We start from the raw sequence: 23078 nt of genomic DNA on the forward strand, positions 1-23078 counted from the left end.
GAAATGACAGTTCATCTCTAGAATAAGACATTGTGCTGTGAGGCTGCTGTATCATTACTTCCTTAGCAATGAAAAATTCCATTAAAAATCACCTCTATCGCACACTTCGTCGTAACGTATATTCTTCCTCACTGGCAAGGACAAAACTGTTTAGGGTATATGAGTTGAAGGAAAGACTTTATATGTACGATGCATGCTGTTGCTTAGAAGAGATACTGAACGGAGGGAGAAAATGTAGGATATCCATTCCTCTCTTCTGATTAATCCTTCAGGATTAAGAATGTCGTCTTTTTTTTCAGGTGAAGTTCAGACATGAGTAGGAGGTAAATTAATCCATTTTTCATTTCTGACACAGTAGAGGCAGACTTGAGAAAAAATATTTCCATGTCACGTACAAATTATACAATGTCTTAGATCTGGAATTTTTTTCCTGGAACTAGGTGAGTTTTCTCCTGTTGTGCAGGGACTAAAGGGGTACAATAGATCGCATCAAGGAAGCAACAAGGTAGGACTGAAGTGTTTTATGACAGTCAGCATGTTACAGAATTGGCAGCACAGTGTAAATAGCTGCCAAATAAAGTCACATGGTAATCCAAAAGTCTTGGGATGGTGTGGCAGCATGTGGTGACATGAGGGCTGAATTAAGGACATTACATATTAACTACTGAGCAGTCATTCTCATTAAAATTACTATTAAACAGCAACAAACACTGCAACATAGGGAATAATCCCTTATGAAACCATAGAAACTGAAGTTGAGCCTCAACACATCAGGTATCAATACATCCAATAAAACCTAGAAGAGCCTAGCAAGAACAAGTATTTCTTTCAGAAGTAAAATGCCATATCTTCTTTTGCATATAAAAAGGTCTCTAAATTTAAGAATGAGCAATGCTTTTTATTTTTGTGGAAGGAGAAGAAGATCTATATTGACCATTGGAAATTATTAAAAGTGTAGAAGCTCTGCATTTATACAAAAGTATTTAAGAAGTTGTTTTTCTCTTACAATCAGCTCAAAGAATCTTTATGGAAAAATATTCTTTTAAAATGCTGTTTTATTGAAAACTCAGTGGTTTATACTGAATAATTTTTGGTGAAATTTTGAAAGGGAACAATTAATCTGAATCACTTAAATTCCGTTTCATTTCAGTATTAAAACATCTTATTTTGCTTGTAATATTTTAATACATTTTGTTTCATTTGTTAATATAATTCTTTATTTAATATTATGTATCCTATTTTATGTTATAATACTTCCAAGTTATTTCTGCTTAGCATTTGAGTCCTTTGATAAAGTTGATTTAAACCTGATTTTTTAAGGTGTTTGCAAAAATACTGTCAATGATTTAATCATAAAATCCACACTGAGCAGTATGGAAGTTACAAATAATAAAGTAACATAGTAATAAAGATCTACCAGAGAACATTGCGAGTCCTTTAAGTTAAGGCTTTGTAAGGTATGTTCCAGGTACTTGAAATACAGTAAACATTGGTAGAAATATTAATAGCCAGGGTTAACATTTTTATACTCATTCTATTCACATCCACCTCAGTTTCATTTTCTTTTCATTTGTATCTACTTTTTTTGTGTGCTCTTTTTTCCTTTCCTTCCTTCTTTCTCTGTGATTTGAAAAGATTCTAGTGCATGAAGACTGTTCTCTCTGCTGTTGTTTAAGAATTGAGGAACTGTTATGAAAGATTCCTCTCTTTCATCCATACATTTCTTTTGTTTACCCCCTCCTTCTTCTCTGGCATGTCTGAACATCTTTCGCTGCCTTTCCTCTAGATTTTGTAAAGCATCAGAGCACATTTTGCTCCAGCCATATCTTTATATCTTCAAGAATTTTCACCCTCTTGCTCTTACACTCTTTTTAAAGGGCTAAACACTGTGCAAACATTAAAGATCAATAAAACCATTATTCAAGATTTCATTATAACATTATTCTAATTCAAAAAATAAAGAAATCCTAGTTTCCCACATAAGGAAACTGAAGCAGGGTGAGATTAATTTTCAGTTTTAAAATTGCTATTGCTTTGACATAGTCCGTATAAGAAATCTTTAGTATGTCTTTTAAAAATATTTAAAACTTACTTATCCTACTGATTTGTGTTAGAGATGTGCCTAATCATCAGCTCTGGGAACTTGCTTTCACTTGTCATTTCCCACAATCAAAGCATGTTTTTGAAGAACTGATCTGAAATAGCATAACCCTTGTGAATAAAAACTATTCCATGTGTGCCAAGTTAAATGGCTTCTGATAGGTTTTATTTTCATTGTACCCTTCTGGATAATTGTTGAAGAGAGGAATGTGTCTTGCTTGCACAGGCTTGCTCACCATCTCATGAAGATGGGGGGTCTGGCACCAGGGTAATCCTGAGATTCTGCAGATACTCAAAAGATCTATGGGATTCATGGCGGTGGGGGGGAGAAATTTGTAGGGATGAGGTGGTTTACTTGGTTTACTTTTGATTTCAGAGTTGACCCTTAGCACTTGTAAAGTACTTAAGATAGGCAGTTTTGTGAGGTATTTAGACACTGCTTGAATGAAGTTAATTATTTAAATAAATACACATTTTTCTTTCCTAGTATCTTTTAGAAGTGAGTGATTTATCTCATTATCATCATATATATCCTGCAACATTACCAAACACCATTCAAAGCCCATTACCTCCCCTTGATAATGGTATTACCTCTTCTGAGGATAGCCTGAGGAGTTCCTTGCAGCCTGAATGTGCCCGAATACCAAGGAAAGCTTTAGTTTGGTCTGTATTTGCCAGCAAATCCTCTTTGTGTATGGTGACTTTTGAATTTTTTTCAGCCTGTCCATGCTCAGTACTTGGATAGCGCTGAAGAGATTTCAGGGCTTTTGGTTTAAAAATGGTTGCTATCTCCTAGTCATGTTGTGAATAAAAATAAGAAGTTTACTTTGAAACTTAAGCTTTCCCTTAGATTTTCCTCTGAAATTACAGTAGAATCTCTGTCAAGGTTTGATAATGGAGAGAAATATCCTTACTTGAGAACAGAGTTAAACAATAGCGGTAAGTATTTTGATGTGCAAAAAGACTAAATTTTACAGTACCTTAAATATAAACGCAGATTCTGCATGTTCTGGCCTTGCAAGGGATAGTTTGGGCTATGCTATTTAAAAAAACAACAACAACAACAAAAAAACCACAAACAAAAACCCAAACCAAAACACACAAAACAAAACCAACATGATTTAGAGTGTTTCCTTAATGGTACCAAGGACATTTTGAGTGTCTTAAGTCAGTGTATAAATCTTGTTTACATTAGTCACTTCTCTGTAACAGAAGGATAGTCCTACTTTCAGAAAGAGGTTGGCACTGACGGCTTTGTAGAGTCTGGGGACTGTGAAATTCAGTCTGGAAAAAAATCCAAGCAGATACAGATTTGATAGGTATTGCCCAGGCTCTTCACAGTTAAGCACTGAAGAGTTGCTCTCTTGCATTGGAAGCCTGGTTTAGCAAATCTCTCTCTGTTCCTGTTAAATAGCAGGTGTACCTGTTCTACTTCTCAGGACTCTTGAAAAATAGAGATGATTTGGGAGGAGGGAATACTTTTCTATTAAAGGAGGAGCTGAAAAAAGGAAAATTCGCCATTTAGCCCAGTAAAGCCTTAAGTAAGGAAAGTAATCGATGACCAAGAAAAAAGCTTCAAGATATTATATACCTCTTTACTGAAATGTATAGCAGTGAAGGATTTGTAGCATGAGGGTCTTACGAGTGAGTATTCATCTCATAGTAGGGTGTAGGCAGTGGGCAAATAGATGGAAAAATGTAAGGAAAAGTAATAGCTTGGTTTTTTTCTAGGTACTAACCTATGTAGTTGCTAGTGAAGGGTACACAAGACCAGGAGTTGGGGGAGCGGGAGGAGGTGTTAAACCATGTAATAGTTAATGAAGTTTAGGTTGCTCTAGACACAGCATACTCTGTGTATGCATCCTTAAATAGGAAAGAAATACTTGATATATAACAGTGCAAATGCCCCAATTGTTACAACACAGTCCAGAGGTTTGCATAGCTCCAAAGAGAGTACAGGAAAAAGCATCTGTTAGAACTGAAATTATATCATTCTTGATGAAATTTCTGATTGTGGTAAACTGAGAAAAATCTGCATGATTCGTTATGAACATGCCTTGCTTTTCCATTTGCTTCTTTATTGCGGTCTACCTACTACCTACAGTGCCTAAAAAGAAATCTAAAAGGAATGTAGTAGGGAAGAGAAAAAAAGGATTTGTCCTGCTTTGTTAAGGCATGTTCTCTATTTGGCTTCCCTCCAGCTAGAATGGATTATTTTTTCCAGGGTTAAAGCCTGGCATCAAAGAAGATCCCAAGTCCATAGTAAAGATAGGGAACTGAGTAAATGACTGCCCATGCTGTCAGTGAAAAGCTGACAGTTTGGCAAAGGCTTATAGAGGGAGAAAGGTAAAAAATGAAGGAGAAGCCATCTGCTTCTCTTTACCGTGGATGAAACAAACTCGTATAAGTGATAACTGTGATTGCTGGCCTTTGCCTGTTCATACCTTTTGTCTCCCTACTGTATATTTTTGAGTAACGAGTAAACAATGCTTTTCCCTGAAGAGCCACATCACTGCAAACTTGTCACAGACTCCTGGGCGGAAACTCTCACGGATGCCAAACCCCAACTTGTTGTCACAGACACTGTAGGGAAGTTCCTATGGATGCCGAAAACCCAACTGAGACACTGTCATTAACGTGGTTGGGAACCAGACAGGCATATTCCCGCATTGGAGAGTGCTTGGATTACACAGACCTCTGCTGAGCATGGTACGTGAAGCCAAGTGTCAGTCTTACAATGGAACAAGAGAGAGGGGTGTGGTTTAGAGAGAAGATGCTGTTATACAGTCAGTCTACATTAGGAAAAAGACAGAACTGTATATTAGTAATCATTCATCATCATTAGTAAAGAGTTCAATCATCTGACTTTTCAAAAAAAGTAACACGTTTTTCTATTAACAGCCACTTCTATCACAAACATACTTCATGTTTATAACAATATTTTAGGATGTGAACCCTCTCCCTCTACATTTATTTTTTTAAAGTACTGTCATTCAGAACAAAGAAAATATTACTAAATGCTTTTAGCGAGAGCAGAGTAAATGTAGAGCAAATGCTTAGAGATGTTTCACATTTTTAGCACAAGGACTGCTTTTTACCTCTGCATGAAATGTTAAAAGCTGTAGTACAAGTACAGCTGAACCCCAAAGCAAGGTGAATTTTATTTTAATCGAGGTAGAAGATGTGAGATTTCTAAATTACAAAGGTAATATTGTAAAAAGTTTCTGAAAATAGGTCACTGTAGTGTATGAATTGGAGTCAAACCTCTACTGCTGGCCTTCCACCCTCAGACTTTTGGAATATATCATCAAGAATTTACAAATAATTAAGCCAAACCAAAATATAGTCTTACACTGTCCAAAACATGAGCCTCGTACTCATATGGTCTTTATTTGTGTAAAATAAGCTGTCCACATATAGTCCTCTACCCACCATTGATTACCTAATTACACAATCACTCCATCAGTAAATCAGCACAACATCTGTGACCCTACATGTCACTGCAGTAGCCCCCTCTGATTCCCCAGGAGCTTTGCTGAGGCGGTTCTGCTGACATAATATATTCATTATCCATTAGATCTGGCACACGCTCTGCAGTGCTCAATTACAATACAATCGAGCGGAGGGCCTGGTGTCAGCCGATGTAATGACTTTCTGATTATCTGTCTTTAAATGATGAATGAAATGAAAATGTACTATTCAAACCAAATGTAAGATTGCTAAAGATGCTAAATGAAAATTTTACCTATACACTTTATGGAAAGAGGGAGGAGGTAAGAAGGTAGGGGGTTGTCTCACATTCAAAAATAAAAAGGTAGAAATCTTTTCCTAAACCACTGTAAAACCATCTGGTGGAATGATGCCACCTTCAAAGTTGTGATCTTGTACCCATGCATTTTCTGACCATTTCTGATGTTTTCAGGCTCCCAATAATTCATTGGAAGGATTTAAAATTCAATGACTTTTTCAATTAATTTCATCTTTTCCTTTTTTGTTGGAGAGACTTAGTTGCTTGAGTTAACTTTGTATGTGATAACATTTCTTTAGACTAAAGTTGATTATAATAGAGAGCTGTAATAATGAGTCATTTCCAATTTCCTTTATTTTTTAATTTTATGAATTATGGGGAAAAAAATGCTCTACGTGGTTTCCCTTTAAAATACATTTCTATGTGGAACACTCTATTTTACAGCTTACTGTTAAAGTGGTGTTTGGGAGCAACAGTCCTGGCCTCCATTTTTGTCTTCAGATAAGAAGATAAAAGATGTTCACGTTGTGCGATACCAATCTGTAAAACCTTAGATAATGAATGATGTAGATCACTACCAGATGTGGTTTCTTACATAATTTCTTAAAATCACGACTTTAAACAGCATGTAACCAAGTCTCAAAGAGTAGGCTATTATCTCATAGAGTAAACACAACATATCAGTATGGGGAGTAATATTTTAACTGAACAGTATCCTTCCAAGTAGACTAAAACAAAATGAGAGATTTCAGTATATGCCAGGATTATAAATAGATGGGAGATTCAGAAGCATTCTGCTGTTCAAATAATTATGAAGCAGATGTTTGATGGTACAGTCTTTTCTGTCTCTGTTTACATCCTCAGTTATTTTAGTTATAATTGAAAATCCCATAAAGCCACATGTTGGAGCACTCTTTGAATCTTACTTACATTATAGCTTCCCATTTTACACCCTTAAGTTGAATATATCAAGCTTTTGAGGGGTGTGCAGCTTTTCTGGGAAATGTAGCTCTATCTTTTCAACAACACTGACCAGTTGAAGGGCTAATTTTTTGCCAGAATACCATCATGAAACTTATTTAAGACTTTTACAATGTATCCAGATATGTTTAACAGCATCCTGATATCTCCATTCTAGTACTACTTTTAATACAAAATTGTTTTGACCTGACTCACACTGTGGGCAAATGAATTTTGTTGCTTGTAAACCTTGTGTGCATATTCTGACTATACATTACGTGAGTAATAAATACAATTGCAATACAGAAGTCTATATTGAATGAAAATGAAGAAAGGCAGGGGCAACCCTATGGAATTTGTGAAGATGTCCAGTTCATTTATACAACTTGATGCTGTACAGCAGCTGAAATAAATTTGTTTTTACAAATATTCTCCTATTTGGGGAGCTTGAGGGAAGCAATCAAAAGAAATGTAGCTTACTGGTGCTTCATGATTTATGACAAATTTATGATTAAACTTTAGATGGAAATGAATCTGAGTTGCAAGTGTCATCTCTAAATGAAAAACTACCCAAAGATTTTGTTGCATTCAGGTGTGTATTTGGGGACAGGTCAGCCCTTTCTAGAAGCAGGAGCATTGAAAAGATTTGTAGCCCCTTAAGAACTTTGGAAACTTCTATACTCCCCAGGCCCCAGGATCTCATTTTGAGTAGATATTTAATAATAAGCTTTCAAATAAAAAACAGAGAAATATGCCAATATAACATGAGATAGAGAGATGCTCTCAACAGAAAGAGGGACATTCGACCGTTACAAATACATTAGTTTAATCTAAACCAAGGGGCAAAGTTGCTCTGGGCTGGTCTCAGGAATCCAGGTGGATCATATAACCTCATGAAAGGAAGCTGTGGAATCTATTAAACAAGAGGAGACCAGCTGGTGAAATAATTTTCACAAATACATTACTATTGTTCATACTGTTTGTACTATTTTAATCATCATCATCATCATCATGTACCCCTTTTATTTTAGCTTTTAGAAAATCAAGAACTGATTTTTTTAGAAGTCAGTAAATTCTTCCAGTTGAATTAGTTTGTCAGATGGCAAAAGAAATGTCTCTCTGCAAACATTTACTTCGAATGATAACGATGTTTCCTTCAAATTTAGTTATAGTACAGTCCTGTCCCCCACTCCAAAAAATAAAATAAAAAATTCCCATCATTTAATATTTTAACTTGGCTGCAGAACTCAAAACATAGGAAAAGTTGAAATGTCTGACAAGTAATTCTTGTTTTCTTAGTTTAATTTTCTCCACTCTTTCTTCATTGGCTATAATCCTCAGCAGCTCTGAAGATTTGTAGTATCAGGTAACAAAGCTGGGATAATGCAGCGGAGTGCAAACCCTAGGCTGTTCCTTAAATAGAGAAGAGAGACGACCTCTGGAAGAATAATGCAATTTAGTGCTGCTCCACTGGATTTACTCCTGTTTGTGCTTGTTAGCATTAGAAGGCAAAAAGCCAGGCAGCAAGGAGAAAAAAAAAGTGTGAGGAAAGTCAAATAAAGGTAAATGCTTGGAAAGATTGCAGTAATTTTATGACTTTCACATTGGATTAGAAAATTTGCAAGTTTACAAATTAATTGGCATAAATACACATACAGAAATAATTATAAATTGATATTGAAGGCTAAATATAGTATCTTACTGTTTCTTCTGTAAATCAGGTGCTGATCTTCTGTGAAATACCTCTAGAGAATCTCATGAACAACATATAGTTTGTTAGTATTTTAATGTTAAAAGAATTAGAGAGAATACATTTGAGAATTTTGTCATTACAAGCAATTTCCTTCCTCGCTTTTCCTTTCTTTCTTCCTTTCCGTTTCACGCTAGACCTTTTCCTCACTGAGGCAAGGTGCTCTCCCAGGATGCCAGCCCCCCCGATGCATACCCTCTGTGCCAACATACAGCCAGTGACACATTTAATAGATAAATTCCATGGAGTGAAATGATGAAATTTAGTGTACGTGCTAATTTCACTGTAAACCCCAAGGGGTTTGGCAACTGTGGGGAATTAATGGAGTACAGCCTGAAGCAGTACTTTTCTTCCCTCCAGGTCCTGACACAATACCCACAAAAGAGCTCAAGATGTCGCCTTTGTTTTAAAGGAAGGCGTCTAATGCCTGGATTTATCCTAGGCTGGGATACCACTCCCCTTGGGTTTTGAATTACCTCAAGTGATTTACAGCTCGTGCTGAAAGGCTCCATTATATTCCCAGGCTTCCTTAGTGGCAGTAGGCTGAATGATTTAAGATGGTGGTTATCAGAGGTTATTGTGTTGTGTGGATAACGTGAGGAGCTTCCTGCTTGTGTTTCCCACTCATGTGGTTTTCTCAACCTTCTACGTGCAGGGCATATACACTTAACTTTCTGGCAAGAAGAAAAAAGAAAACGATTGTGACAACCAAGCAGAAATTAGAGTAATCTTTCGGTAGTCAGTTGTTATTTCCCTCCATTTTGTTTAATCATACACATGTAGAAAGGTACTGCATAAATATTATTTTTATCACCTCATGACCACCTTCCAACATCTTCTGACATGCAGTGCTGTGCGGACAGGCTGAGAAGCACAGTCTTCAAGGACAGTCAGGAAAGTTTAAGACATCTGCTTTCCATGATAGCAGCTACAGCTGCTCAAAGATGCTGGGGTCTAAAAAGTGTTTTTAGTCTCCCACAAATAGCTGGAACACATACGTATCCATTTCAGTGATATTAGATGTCATCTGCTAGCCCTATTATTCTGCTTGCTAGTGATACAAGAATATTTATGCAAGTAAAAGCTACAACTCTAAGGCCTTTCCCTGATCTTTGATGGAACAGTGACGTGCACATTACTGATCTACGTGTGTGGGCATATTTTAGATACTCAGAAAAATGCATAGGTGCTTACCAAAGGAGTTGTACGTTTCTACTGAAATATATACTGATAATGTTGGGAAGCAAGCAGGCTTTTAATTAGAAAACATATTGCTATTAATTGAAAATACAGTTTCAAGTCTCTTAATAAAAATAACATTTTAATCTCAAGCCTCTTACAACACTGAACAGTAATTTGAATACTCAACAACTGGACAGTCATTTTTTTTGCAAGCTATGTGAGTTTTTTCTCTGTGTGTGTGCACATTGTTAATAGCTCTTCTCAGCAATCAGCACATTTCAAAGCCAGGTTTAAAACATTGTGCTAGTGAATCTAACCTTTCCTCTCATTTTCATATTTGATTGCTGGTTTGTCTCACATAAATGACAAAGATAGGTGGGCCAAATGGAGTCTTCTGGTTTTAGTTATAATATTTTAATAACAAAATCTTATAATTTGATATACACAGAAAGCACATGTCTCAGTAGTTTACAAAATAAAGTTGGCTCTCTGTTTTCAAAGTAGCAGAGATTCCAGCCTCTCTCACTAGGTTGTTAGGTTTTGATTGACAATGATTTTCCTACAGTTTTCCCCTGCTTCAAAATATCATGGGAAGGATATTATGCATTCCCAACCTGTCAGCTTTGGCTGCTTTACGGAGTGTTCAATTATGCTCTAATCGAATAGCTGCCCAGTGTAGGCCACATAATGACTTCCTGATTATCTGACTTTAAATGATAAATGAAATGAATATGTAACATTCTTTTCAAATACAGGATAGTCACTGAGCCAAATGAAAACTGATTTTGTGCCCTTTTGTCTGAAAAAAAAAAAAAAAATTATTGTAATTCCATTCCACAGTTGTTCTGTCGCTTACTTTGCCTTTATTAAGATAAACATGGAATGAGTTATCTAGGAAAACATTACTTCTTCATTTTTGTTTTCAAACAGATTCTGAAGGTGTTAAACAGCATTTAGATTGTTCTCCTTCCTCTCTTTACATTGACTTGTTATAAAAAGCAAGGTCAGATTTATATGATCAGTTCCTATTGGGAATATTTCAATACATGCTGGCACTGCAACAAGTCTGTTTTGAGTAATGTATTATACAGACAACTTTAAGGTCTGAATAAATTATTTAGTGGTGATAGTGCTAGATGTTTTTCATTTCCAGTCTGTGGTATTAGTACTAAGCAACCAGTACAACATTTGAAATCAAATAAACCTCTACAACCTCATTGGGATAGCATACATTTATTATGCCAAAGTCGGAGAAGAGTCTCATAGTGATCTTTCAAAGGCTTATCAGGGAGATTCTCCAAGCTCTTTACCCAACAGCCTATGATGGGCATTTTTCTGAAGCACTTCTGCTTAATTTGAGATACGATTGTTTGTGCCAAAGTGATTTGTGAAAATTTGCCTTGATGTAAAGACTTAAAGCAGCTCCTGATTTTCTTACACATTAGCCTGATACTTGTGGCTTCTAAACCACTAGGAATATCATGTGATGTAATAGATAAAAAGAATAGTTGTAGTGAAGTTCAGCTCATTTTGAACTTTGTTAATTGGCTAAAGCACTGGCAGTCCAGGACCAGCTCCTTGATGAAAGATGTATTTTGACCCCAGTCTGAGCAATCCATCCCTGAACTCAGTTAGCTCCTGAACTACATTCTTTCAAATTTTCAGTCTAATGTGAAGATACAATAGCCATGTAAAATTCTCCAACTTGGCTGCAGCAGAACTGCCTTTCCAATATATTCTTTTCGCCATTATTGTTCTTCATACTAGGCAGATCATGGCTGGGAGTAGAATCTTAAGGCCCACTTAACTATTTTGTGAAAATGCTCCAGTGATTGAAACATTTGAGAGAAACATCTGCTCTTCATAGGGCAGCATTTTGGGAATGGCCCCCTCCCTTAGAACTAAATCCCTTTCATGGAAGAAGTTGATGAAAATCTTGTAATGAGCAGGATGACGATGATCCAGTCATGTATGTGTGTTGAGACACATCATGTCCCTTTATGTCAGATCAGGTGACAGAGGAAGGCTGCACGCACATGCTCACAGAAACCTTCTGCCCCCTGTTTCAATTCCAGGTGCCAAGCATGAAAAATCAGGTTGACCTGATCAGCAGATCATTTCTGCAAACCAGCAAGTCTACTTTTGAAATCTCTCCTTTATGTTTATGTTGTCGCCCAAAGTTTGCATTTCAGCAGGTAATGGATGCATTTTGCATGCTTTAAAATATTATAATGTAGGTTTTGCACTATTGGATCTTTATATCATGAGAGGAGCTCTGACTTGAGGAGGAATACATTCAGGGAGGGAAGAGGTTAGTGACCATTTCTATGGTGCTTGTGAGAGTAGGTAAGAGGGGAGTGAGCCAGAAGAATCTGGTCAGTAGACAAAATAGCACTAAGGAGGCATTTCAGAAAGCAGGCAGAGAGTCTGCGGATGTTGGCAACAATTTCATCAAGTCAACAACATACCGTTAAGAGATGATAGCCCAGCTCAGCTTAAGTTGAAGGAGCAGAAGTGCCTTCCTGTGTTGTACAGCCCTGTCAGAGTGTGCTTAAAGTTAGTGCAGCTTTAGGCTCAGCTGTATTCCCATAATTTTTACCCAGTTATTTTCCTTATTCCACTTCTAGCATCTGGTAATAAGTTTTATGAATTTTGAGAATTGAATTACCTAAAGAAAACTATGTAAGGTTTGAAAACAAGTTATTCTTGTGGTTCAGTAGATTGTGATTCAGGAGATCAAAACTCTGGTAATTTTTTCTCCTGTGTCACAAGCAGAGTGACTTGAAAGGAACTGAAGTGATTTTTTTTTTTAGGTGTTAAATAACATCTATTTTGAAATGAAATAAAAAATTCCCAGATTCTGGAAAGACATGGGGTTTCTAATTAAACTTCTTGGGGCTACTTTATAACAGTCTTTCTAACTACTATCTCACAGTTGGAACACACAACAGAAATAAAACTAAAGATACCTGAACTCTTCTGCAGTTAAAGTACTTTCAGTTGCCTAAGTTCTCTTGATTTCATACTGCTGTGCTTGTGATTCTTTAAATTAGCTACAGCTGAGCTGGCTGCAGCTAATGGATAGTTGCTGTGAGGGTGGTTATTTCCTTAGTAGATCTGAAGTGAGGTGGAGGATATTTCTATTTTCTGATTAGGTAGGGTAGTATTTATACATAGAACAAACAAATATAATTAATTAAAAGTGTCTCCTTTCTTCTTATTTTCTTTCTTCTTCTTTCTCTTTTTTTTTCTGCACTAATTGTTATTATGTGAAACTGAGGTAAATATAGTGTATGTCTATACTGCTGCAATGATAATTCTTACAGTTATTACGCAGGCTGGCTAGTTCACTATTCCTAACCCCCTGCGCTCTGCACTTCACTCAACTAGCTGAGTATTTGCCCTGGGTTTTTGTTGTTGTTTTCTTTTTTTTTTTTTTAAACAGATAAAGTGCATTTCTATGTAGCTGCTGTGTTAATTTTAGCAGCGCTTGAGCTGCCTACTTAGAAGTGGTGTCTGTATGTCACAGTAATGCAGACATACTTTCTCTTACTCTCTGGAATTCAGTAAAGAAGAAAGAAATATTTCCCTGTGATTTAAAAGATATTTTGAAAACCCTAAATAATGTGAAATTAAGAAGAGAGAAAGCTAATTCTGTTGGTTCTTAGTTCATCTCTTGTAAACACTTCTTCACTGAGAGCATTCTCAAAGCAAGAAAGGCTCTAAGTATAATTCTGAGAAATAAGTTTATTAAACAGATGAGGGGAAGAGGAAATCAGTCCAAAATGCATTCTGTCTTATTTCAAAAGTTGCTGTGGAAAGAATGTGCTAGTGTATTTTGCCATGCTTTACGATGCATACCTTTCCCTCTCTCTCACTTTCTTTCCTTCCCATTTGCCTCTGCTGTCCATAAAGAGAAAAAATGATGGGCTGAGGGGCAGGCACTCTTAGATGGTTCTGAGCACTGAGTAGGGCTTCTTAGTAAAGACTGGTCACTGCATGTTAATGGTGAACTCTGCCAGAGAAGGAAAATAGACAAACAGAAAGGTAGGAGTGTGAAAGGGTGTAGACTCTTCCTGGAGTTCAGACAGGAAAATAGGTATTTTGTCTGCTTTCTTCCTTTCTTCTTTTCTTGTCTGCAGCCAGGTAATCTAGTCATAGGACTTTGCTATTTCTCTAATCAAGACGACAAAATATAAATCTGATTTAGGAAAACCACCATATTTAGCTGGATAGCTATTTACACCTGTGTTGCTGGATGTCTCTTAAAGAGGCAAATCCAGCTAAATCAAATCTTTCTGATCTGAACGCAGGCAATATGGTACGAGTTGTGTTATAAAATGTCCAGTTTTGAAGCTAAAGAAGACAAAGGAAAATAGTACTAAAACCTCATCCTTGAAGAAGAAAGAGGGGAAAAAAGGCGCCAGCAGAAACCTTTATTAAGAAATACCTATAACAGTGTCTCTTCCTAGCCTTCTGCTTCTCTTCTGCAGTATGAAAACCTGAAGATAGTCTAGGAGGGATATTATCCTGATTAATTCTGTAATGTTTTATTGGGCCTTAGGCTAAATGAAGGTGGCATGCAAACCGTTCATCAAGTCCAGTATGAAGACAAAAACACAGAAATTTTTCTGAACCTGTACTTAGATTGGTATGTATGATTGGTATGTGCTCTAATCATGTTAATCAGCTAGGCAATCTGGGATACATTTTTTCATTTCTGAAACCTGATTGTGTAAGAAGCATAGCTGGTGCAGGCAGAACAGAATGGAAACATGTGTAAAGGGAAAGATGACCTGTTGCTAATTCCCCAGAATGAGTGTATGTTGCTCCTTGATCATCAAGAGTGAGAGATCAGAGAGGACAATTATTTTAAGACGATATTTGCCCTTTTATTGACTCTCTCTGAATTCAGATGAGTTAGATAAAATATGTAGCTTTCTGTCATGTCTATGTGTAGGATTCATGAATGTTGCTAGGCGGTATGTAGCATAGTGACTGACAGAGGTGTGTTGGCAAGTTGTGCACTTCTAATTCTATCAAGATTGTTTCCTCTCAGAGTCAATTACTCCGTGGAAAATTCAGGTATGAGCAGAAGCTCTGCGAGCTCACACCAGCGCTCCTTGAGGGCTAGGAACTGGTGCGCGGCAGTTTTTCTAGCAGTTAGCAACTGTTTAGTTTTTCATATTTTTTCTAGTATCAGTTAATATGTAGCAACATGAAATTAACGGTTAGTGTTTGTGTGGTTGGTACACCAACTCCTGTGCATTTTGAGGGATGTAAATTGTCTTGGCAGGTTTTGGAGACTCAGCAGGAATCATGCATTTGTAAGTGAGAGGCAGTACAGCGTATGAAATAATGGTCTTGGATCCTCTTTGAGAAATTTTTGAGGAGTTTACTTTAGAGAAAGGGATAGAAAAATCATGGGTGTCACTGAGTCTTGATGCATATGGTAGTTCTAAGTAGTTTGGTCGGTTTTTGAAACAACCCTTAATAAATAAATAATAATGAAGCCATTTCTAGCTTTACAACTGAACACTGTTTTTTGGGGGTCAATACTGATGGTATTGCTATCGTAACCAATACTGGTATTAAGTATTTATCCCTGCATATGTAGAAACGTGTGTGAAATTGTGAAGCAGAACTTGACGGAAAAGCTCTAGGGCTTTAAAATACAGGAGGCCTCAACATTTGTGTATATATTTATCAAATTAGCAACAACTACCTGAGGACTGCACGTGTAGCATGAAAGACAAAAGGCAGGGTCCCCTGAGAAACGATCCAGCGGTAACCGAATGAAAACTCGGTTCCCTGCTGCAGCGTGGCTCCTCTCCACGGGCTGCAGGGAAATGGCCGCCCCGGCAGCGTCTCCGCCCCGCCGCCTGCGCTGCCTCCTCCCCTCCTCCTTCTCTGGCCCTGCCGTGGGCAGGGCTGTCTCTCGCGCTTTTTTCCTCGCTGCCGGGGAGCGTTTCGCCCTTTCTCGAGCGCGTTTTCCCAGAGGTTCCCCCCAGCCGGGCTGACGGGCTCAGCTGTGCCCTGTGGTGGGGCCGGCTGGAAGGGGCTGGAAGCAGCCCCTCCTCACAGAGGCGTGGGCAGGCCTGCGGCACGGACGCCCCCCACACCGTGGGGCCTCGTCTGGGATGAGGCTGAGGAGGTAAAATCTTGAAACGGGAAGTGTAAACTGAGATAGTCGTTGGCTAGAGGACAGAAAATGAAAACAGTACTGGCAGCAGTAGTAGCAAGTTGTTTAAGAACGTGTTTTGCTCTAGTTCTTCTGGTGCAAAACGTACCGCTGTAGGTGACATTTGCTGGGATAAAATATAAGAAGACATTGTCGTTGCAGCGTGCAGGAAAGCTGGGTGACTTTGAGGGCAGCAGTAACGGACACGGAATTTAAATCCAGTAGAATGAAGTATGGGGCATGTAATCAAGGAATCAGAAGATTTCTGCTGTGAGTTTGAAGCTCGTCTGCTGGACACATGAAATGAGACCTGGGCGTATGAGCTGGTCCAAGGGTGACTGCTAGCCATGAGTGCAGCTTGCCCACAGAGTGCAATTGATAAAATATTTGCTGTAGACAGGGAAGTGTTAAAATGACATTGCGTTGGAGTACAGTGTTTAAGATCTGGGTTTTCATATTAAATAAATGGGAGGAAAAAAAGGATGGGTCAGATGCTGTACAATGACAATTAAGATAATGGGTAACCTGTCATGCAAATGAGTCTAAAACACCTTCAATCATTGGGCCTGCATGAGAAAGGATCTGAATTTATAACTGCTAGTTAGAAACGTATTAAGAATAAATAGTGGGAAAGGGAGAAGAACTGTTTAACCTGAAGGAAAACGTTGGTAAAAGAACCAAAAGGTACCATCTGGCCATGATTAAACTGGATTCTGTCCTACCTACTGGAGGATCTTGAGTTACCTTTGCATAGTTTAATGGAGTCAGCAGAACTGACTTATTTTAAGCCAGAGTGGTTTCAGTTTACAAAGACTATAACAATGGGGATAATTGCAATAGCAAAGGATTGTCTCAAAATTTCTTTTCCAGACGTGTAACTGTTTCTTCAAATCTTGAGGTGTCTTTTCCTCTATAAAAGTATACATCAAAGTCAAGACATTCCACCTCCTTTTACGAAACCGAAGTGTAGCCTTACAGTATTAAATGTGGTGGGAGATTAGTGGGTAGCATCTTCGGGAGCAGAGGCAGACCATAAATAATGACTACTGCCATGTGAAGCGCAAAGGACTTAAGAAAGAAGAGTGAGCTGAAATATTTGTGCTTTTTTCCTTCAGACCTGTCAATGTTGACGTTTGACATAAGGTAGGAGAAGGGCTATGAGCAAAATGTAATGATTATAAGCAACAGCAAAATGTATTTCATTGCAGAATAACGTTGAATGTGGATTGTCTGATAACATGTTAATGGTACTTTAACTACGGAGAATCACTAAGACTGCCACTTGATGTAATTTTTAAAGAGGAAAGGTATGGCGTACTGGAGTTTTGAAGTTTGAGTGTTGTAGAAATCATACGTGTTCTTCTTTTCTCACGGTAGCTAGTGCCGGTCAGTATTGTACTTAGCTTGTAATAAAGCGCAAGTGTACATCTTACCACCTTTGCACTGTAATACACCAGTTATCTGTACTGAACTCATGTTGTGCTCTATGTAGAGAACTTCTTTCAGAATAAATCTCATTTTTTTCTTTTTCTGACAGTCATTTTAAAAATGTATCTCCAGGAATATGTTGTTAATCAAGATGTTGTATGTAATTACAATACTTGGAAGCAATTTGTCGAGAAAAACACACAAGCTGTGAAGTAGTTGCATGTACACAGGTTGACATTCTTTTAGTGTTCTGTGCTTCAAATCATTCATGAAAACAGTTCTACTTAAAATTGAAAGAAAAGATATGGCTGTTCTTAGCTGGGATATGAAAATAGTCGAGTAAGGTGGAGTTAATACAGACATATTTTTTTCTGAAAATTCTGAAATTTTTCAACCATTTATGCTTCTGTATCCTGGCTGACTTAACAAAGTTTAAGAGAACTCTATTTCATTAAAAACTTCCATTTTGATTATTGGGAATCAAAATCAATTAAGGGAGGAAATGCAGCTGCAATGTACATATTGAACACTTTCTAGGCAACTCAAAGTAGATCTGCCAAAGCTAAATATCTATATATTCTGCATTGAAGACAGTTCTTCAGAGAATGGGACGTCGTCTCCTAGTCCTTTGTAATATATATACTGAGAAAAAGCCAGACACATTTAAAAGAATCCTGAAAATCACTGTGATTTCAGAATTTCAAATTAAGAAGAAAAAAAAGAGTGTAATCAACAAAGCCATTTGGTGTTTGTTTCCTGAAGAAAGTGGTAGCAATGCGCAGGTAGTTTGTATCAAGGAAGTCTGAGCTTCGCGCTGTTCGAACCTGGGCCCCGGCTCTGCTCCTGGGCTCTGCCTGGGCTCCATCCACTGACTCTCAGCATCTGCCCCTGTTTTCCCCTGGATGAAGTCAACATCCAAACCAGCGTACCCTATGTCATGACCACATGACCGGGCTCAGAAATGAATTCTTAAAACATCTCTGCAGATTTTAGAACAGGATACCTGATTTAACAGTGAAGCATTTGCATACCTGCTCCTGGTTGTTTTTTTTCTCTCTCCCCCCAGCCCCCCCCACTGTTCTGGATGTACGTGATAAATGACAGATTCTCTCAGATAATATTCATGTGGTACTCCAAAATAATTCTGCAGACATGGTAAAAGCTTTTAGAGACTGTAAAACTGATTATCTCTTCTGTAGCTCTTTTCATCTTCAAAGCACTTACCAACATTAACTAATTAATCCTCACAGCGTCCCTCTGAGTTAGATATTGCCATTATACAGATGAAGGAATTGAAGCAAACACTTTCTGACTAGCTCATGATCACCAAGACAGTTGGTGACAGAGATGGAATTAGAATGCACAGACTTGTACTTCCAGGTTCTCTGCTTGAACCACCATGCCATTCATCTCTTGACAAATGTACATATAGGTATTAGTACCCTCACTATGGCTGAGGGCTGAGTTTCTGTTAATGAAATTGTGTTAGGAATTGCTTTGATGGGAAATCTGTTTGTAGTCAGACAGACAATTATCTTTTTAAACCCCTCTTCTGCAACTTTTTCCGGAATGGTCCAGAGTGCGAGCATGAATGGGTTGCACCAGAAACAATTTACTTTGGATACAGCTATAGCTAATTTTAAAATGCTTCAGGTGTTTACTAAAAATGTTAAACTCCATTCTGCTCTCTATGGGGTAAATTCCTTAGTGGGCTAACATATTGGATATCCTGGGCCTGTTCTTTGTGGACTTCAGATGCATTAGACGAGCTCCTGACTGCGCTCCATTACAAGGCAGCCTGATTATGACATGAGGAAAGACAAGAATGGGGGCACCCAAATTGTAGTTGAGTGCTATGACAGTATTTTCAAATCAGATGATGTAAACTTTCTGCAGAACCTCACGTGCTATGGAGTTTTTTTTCCCAGTAAAATAAGTTTTACTCCATAAAAAAAAAAAAAGTTTTGCTGAAAATTCTGTTCTCTAACCCCTAAAAGTTCTATCAAAACTCAATTTTTGTGGAGCCTTGAGAAAAGGCCCACTACATATAACAGAGTCTAGGTAGCCATGTCTTTTATGACAAGGCTTGGGTGTATAGGCAATAGTGGAGAACAGGGGAGGTTTTCATCTGTGATTTTTCACATATTTTTATGAGTAATGATATCAGCGATGCTTAAACTAAATGAGGAGGATCACAACATGAACTTTAAGGCAACTAGTGAGTGCAATGCTGAGCATAGGTCAATTGACAATGAACACAAAAATTACTACTACAGAAAGCATAATTAAAGCATACAGTAGTGATGACTGCCCAGGTGTGCCTGGAAAATCCATACAGAAAATTCTCCTGGTTAAAAAGTGGAAGAGTCCCAATTTTCTAATTGTCAAACTCCCACGCTGGCTAATGCTGCTCCCCGGAGTAAAAATATATTGTCTTAAGCAGAAACTACCATTTGATGTAAAACTTATTCTGTTGAGTAGAGGATGTACAATGAGACTGGGAGCCCGGTTTCTTTAAAATCTGGGTTTGCCTCTTGGCAAATCTCTACTCCGCAGTGTGAAAGAGCCTTGAGATTTAAACTAGTGCAGTAGCACAGGCTGTGTGGCCTACAGGATGTGGAAAGACCTAGAAAGCTGTATGACAGGCCGCCATACCGGCCTTAGTATGACCGATTCTTTTTTTTTTTTTTTTCCCCTTTAAACACTCAAATCAAAATACATAAAAATCTTTAGATCTCCAGATCTGTCTCTTAGCATATAAAACAATAAACTTAAATCCTTAAATTTGAGGTACTTTAGGTGTCAGAAAGAGACTTCAAAATGGTTCTGCTCCTTCCTCACATGTCTGTACAGGGTTGGTTTCCTCTACTAAATTGACAATACAGTCTACTACTTACATATTGTGTAACAGTGGACAAAAGATGAAGCAAATGTAAATCTCACAGATTCTACCTGTATTAGAGCAGGAAAGCAATGAAGGCAAGAGGCTTGTTTATTTTTGATAAGTGGTCCAAAAATCATTACGAAATGGTAGGCTTTGGAAGTTACGGTATAACTAAGTTTGTTGAAAGATAAAAGTTTCTTGTAGGTTCACTGTTGTCTAACTGCAGCCCTTATAATTGAAGAGCAAGCAATCGTGATGTTTAGGCAAGAAGCAGAAATTGGAAAACAAGCCTTATTCCTGTAGTCTGAATGCAGTGGCCAGTTTATTAATATACATAGTACCATACAATTGAACGTTAAAAATCACTAATTTATCCTGTTGCTGTAATGAAACAAACTGCACACTAGAAGGCTTATGTTTTAAAAGTCCAGAGAGCAGGTTTCAGGTGTGGTTGAAGACTCTCCCGTATCCTTCAGGGATGTGTTTTTTAACCATCTCTGAGGCTGACGAGCACTTGGCTTGCGTTTCTTTGATGTCCATGGGAGTATTTGCCATTTGAGGAACCGTTTGCCATGAGAACAGCTATTTAGCTGTCTGTGAGGAGCAAGTACAGGGATTGGTGAGCAGATGTTGGAATTGTTGGTGCTATGACTTTAGCTCTTTCTGGTCACCGGCTGTTGAGTGCGATGGCTGGGGCTGTAGGTGTTCCACACCGGGGGGAGTGGGATCACTTTGCCACTTTGCTTTTCTGTGAGTATAGAAAGCTGCTAAGCTGCTCTGAGAAGGAAGGCAGGGTGGGGGCTCTGGTGCTGTCAATAAATAGTGCTCAAAGTTCAGCAGACATGCTCTTAAAAAAATTTAGGAAGTATAAAATTAATATTTAACCAGATTATTACATTTTGTCTGCTTCATTAATTTTTTATTAATTTATGAAAATGCTGTTGATGGAAATAATATTGACAGGGTGTGTTGTTTTGGTTTGGTTGTTGCTTTTTTTTTAATATCTTCTGGTAAATGGAAACTTATCTTCCTTACGAACACAAACCATCTAACAAGCCATATTGGGCAAATGCTCTAATAAGACGATAATTATTAGGGCATGATGCATTAATGTTTTATATTGTCATAACTCAGCTTTAAGAGATTAATAATGGAGATGTGAGGGGAATGCTGTCTTAAGTGTTTATGATTATGTTACTATTAAGACATACTGTAGGAAAGGAAATTGCTTTCAGGTAGTTACCCTTTTTGTTTGTAGAGAGAGTATTCTGAAGGAAACGTTCTTTCCATTTTCTTCCAATAATTCTTAAGCAGTTCCGCTGAAATGAAGTGATGGGAGCAACTCTCCCATGACTACAAATCCACAAGAACCTATTATCATTGTTCCTAAAAATTACAATTCCAAAGTCACTTGAGCTGCAACTCTTTGGCCCCAGATTATTGGGGAGCAAGAATTCCAGAACCTTAATTCTTTTTGCAAATTTCACAGATGTTCCGTCTATGTCCGAATCAAATCCTAGTGCCTCAGAACTCTGACGTGATTTGACCTGTGCGTTTGGATTTGACCAGTACATTAGGATTGGCAAAGCCACTTCTAAATAAGAAGTTGTCCTTTCAACAGGCAGAGAAGAATGCTTGGAAAATTTGGAGATAGTATTTAATCACAATGACAGACTGAACAAATGTGGTAAGGCAAAAGAAAAGCAATAATTTTTGTGGAAATGAGTGGAGCATACAGCATGGTGGAGTTTTGTGAACCTCTATAACTAGTTGTAGGCATAGCAAAAAGATTCTGATGGCAGATATTTTTTCCTTTCTCTTTTTTCGATCTTAAGCAATTGCTGAGTATCCTTTCTTTAAGAAGTTCCTGAAATAAAAGTGCCTTTTGTAGGAGACAAAAATTCTTTGCGGTGTATTAGAAACCAAAACATCTCTTAAAAGTGGTTGTGTGTCATTTTGATGCTGTAGGTAGAATGAAAATGTGGTAGTCATATTTTTATAGAGTATTTCTGTCTGGCCCTCTTTTGTCACAGAGTATATGTATCTATATGCAGTCTTCACTTGGCTCTGCTCTTCTGTGTTGAATTTTTGCTCTCTGCCCATTCTCTTAATACCTTTATCATATATTCTGATCAGAACCTGAACCCAGTAACAGTTGAGTTGGGCTTTTAAGATCATGAAGTGAGATAGAATTACGCAATGAAAGTTCACCTATGCAGGATTGCTCCTACTACCAGCATACCACGAGCTTGATCAAACTTGCAAACTCATTTGTGTTTTCCTCCTGCTTTTAAGTGCCTGCACGCATACTGTTAATACTCATACCTAATGTGTGAAACACACAGCTGTTTATCACAGCCCAGCAGGCAGGATACAGATATTTTCAAACAGCACTACTGTATCCTTATCTCAATAGTGCTAATACTATCCCCTGCCAAAACAGACATGATATATTGAAGTATCTGTAACCGTTACAGGATCTCTGCATATTCCTTGAATTTAGCCTGCAGCAAGTCTGTCATCCATGGTGATCCTGATGTTGCAGCTGATGTTGCAAGAAGCAGCTTAAAAATATTGTCAGAGCACTGGTGCTGACTTAAAAGCAGTATAGCCTCTACTGACCTGTGAATTGATACATGTCTGTTAAGCTAAACTGCCTGCTTTTCCACCTTCCCTACCGCTTCTTTATATTGATAGTAGTCCCCTTTCATGTTTGTAACCCTCAGTCGGATAGAGATGGGGTTCAGATCATAGCCACCAGCTAGCTAGAATCATAGTTTGGGGCCAAACATCTAATTTTAAAGCTTAAGAGTCGTTAATGCAATAGGTTCCAATCCACCAAAGT

The sequence above is a fragment of the Haliaeetus leucocephalus genome, unplaced genomic scaffold, assembly GCF_000737465.1.
Source record: "Haliaeetus leucocephalus isolate CR32 unplaced genomic scaffold, Haliaeetus_leucocephalus-4.0 Scaffold656, whole genome shotgun sequence".
NCBI classification, from domain to species: Eukaryota; Metazoa; Chordata; class Aves; order Accipitriformes; family Accipitridae; genus Haliaeetus; species Haliaeetus leucocephalus.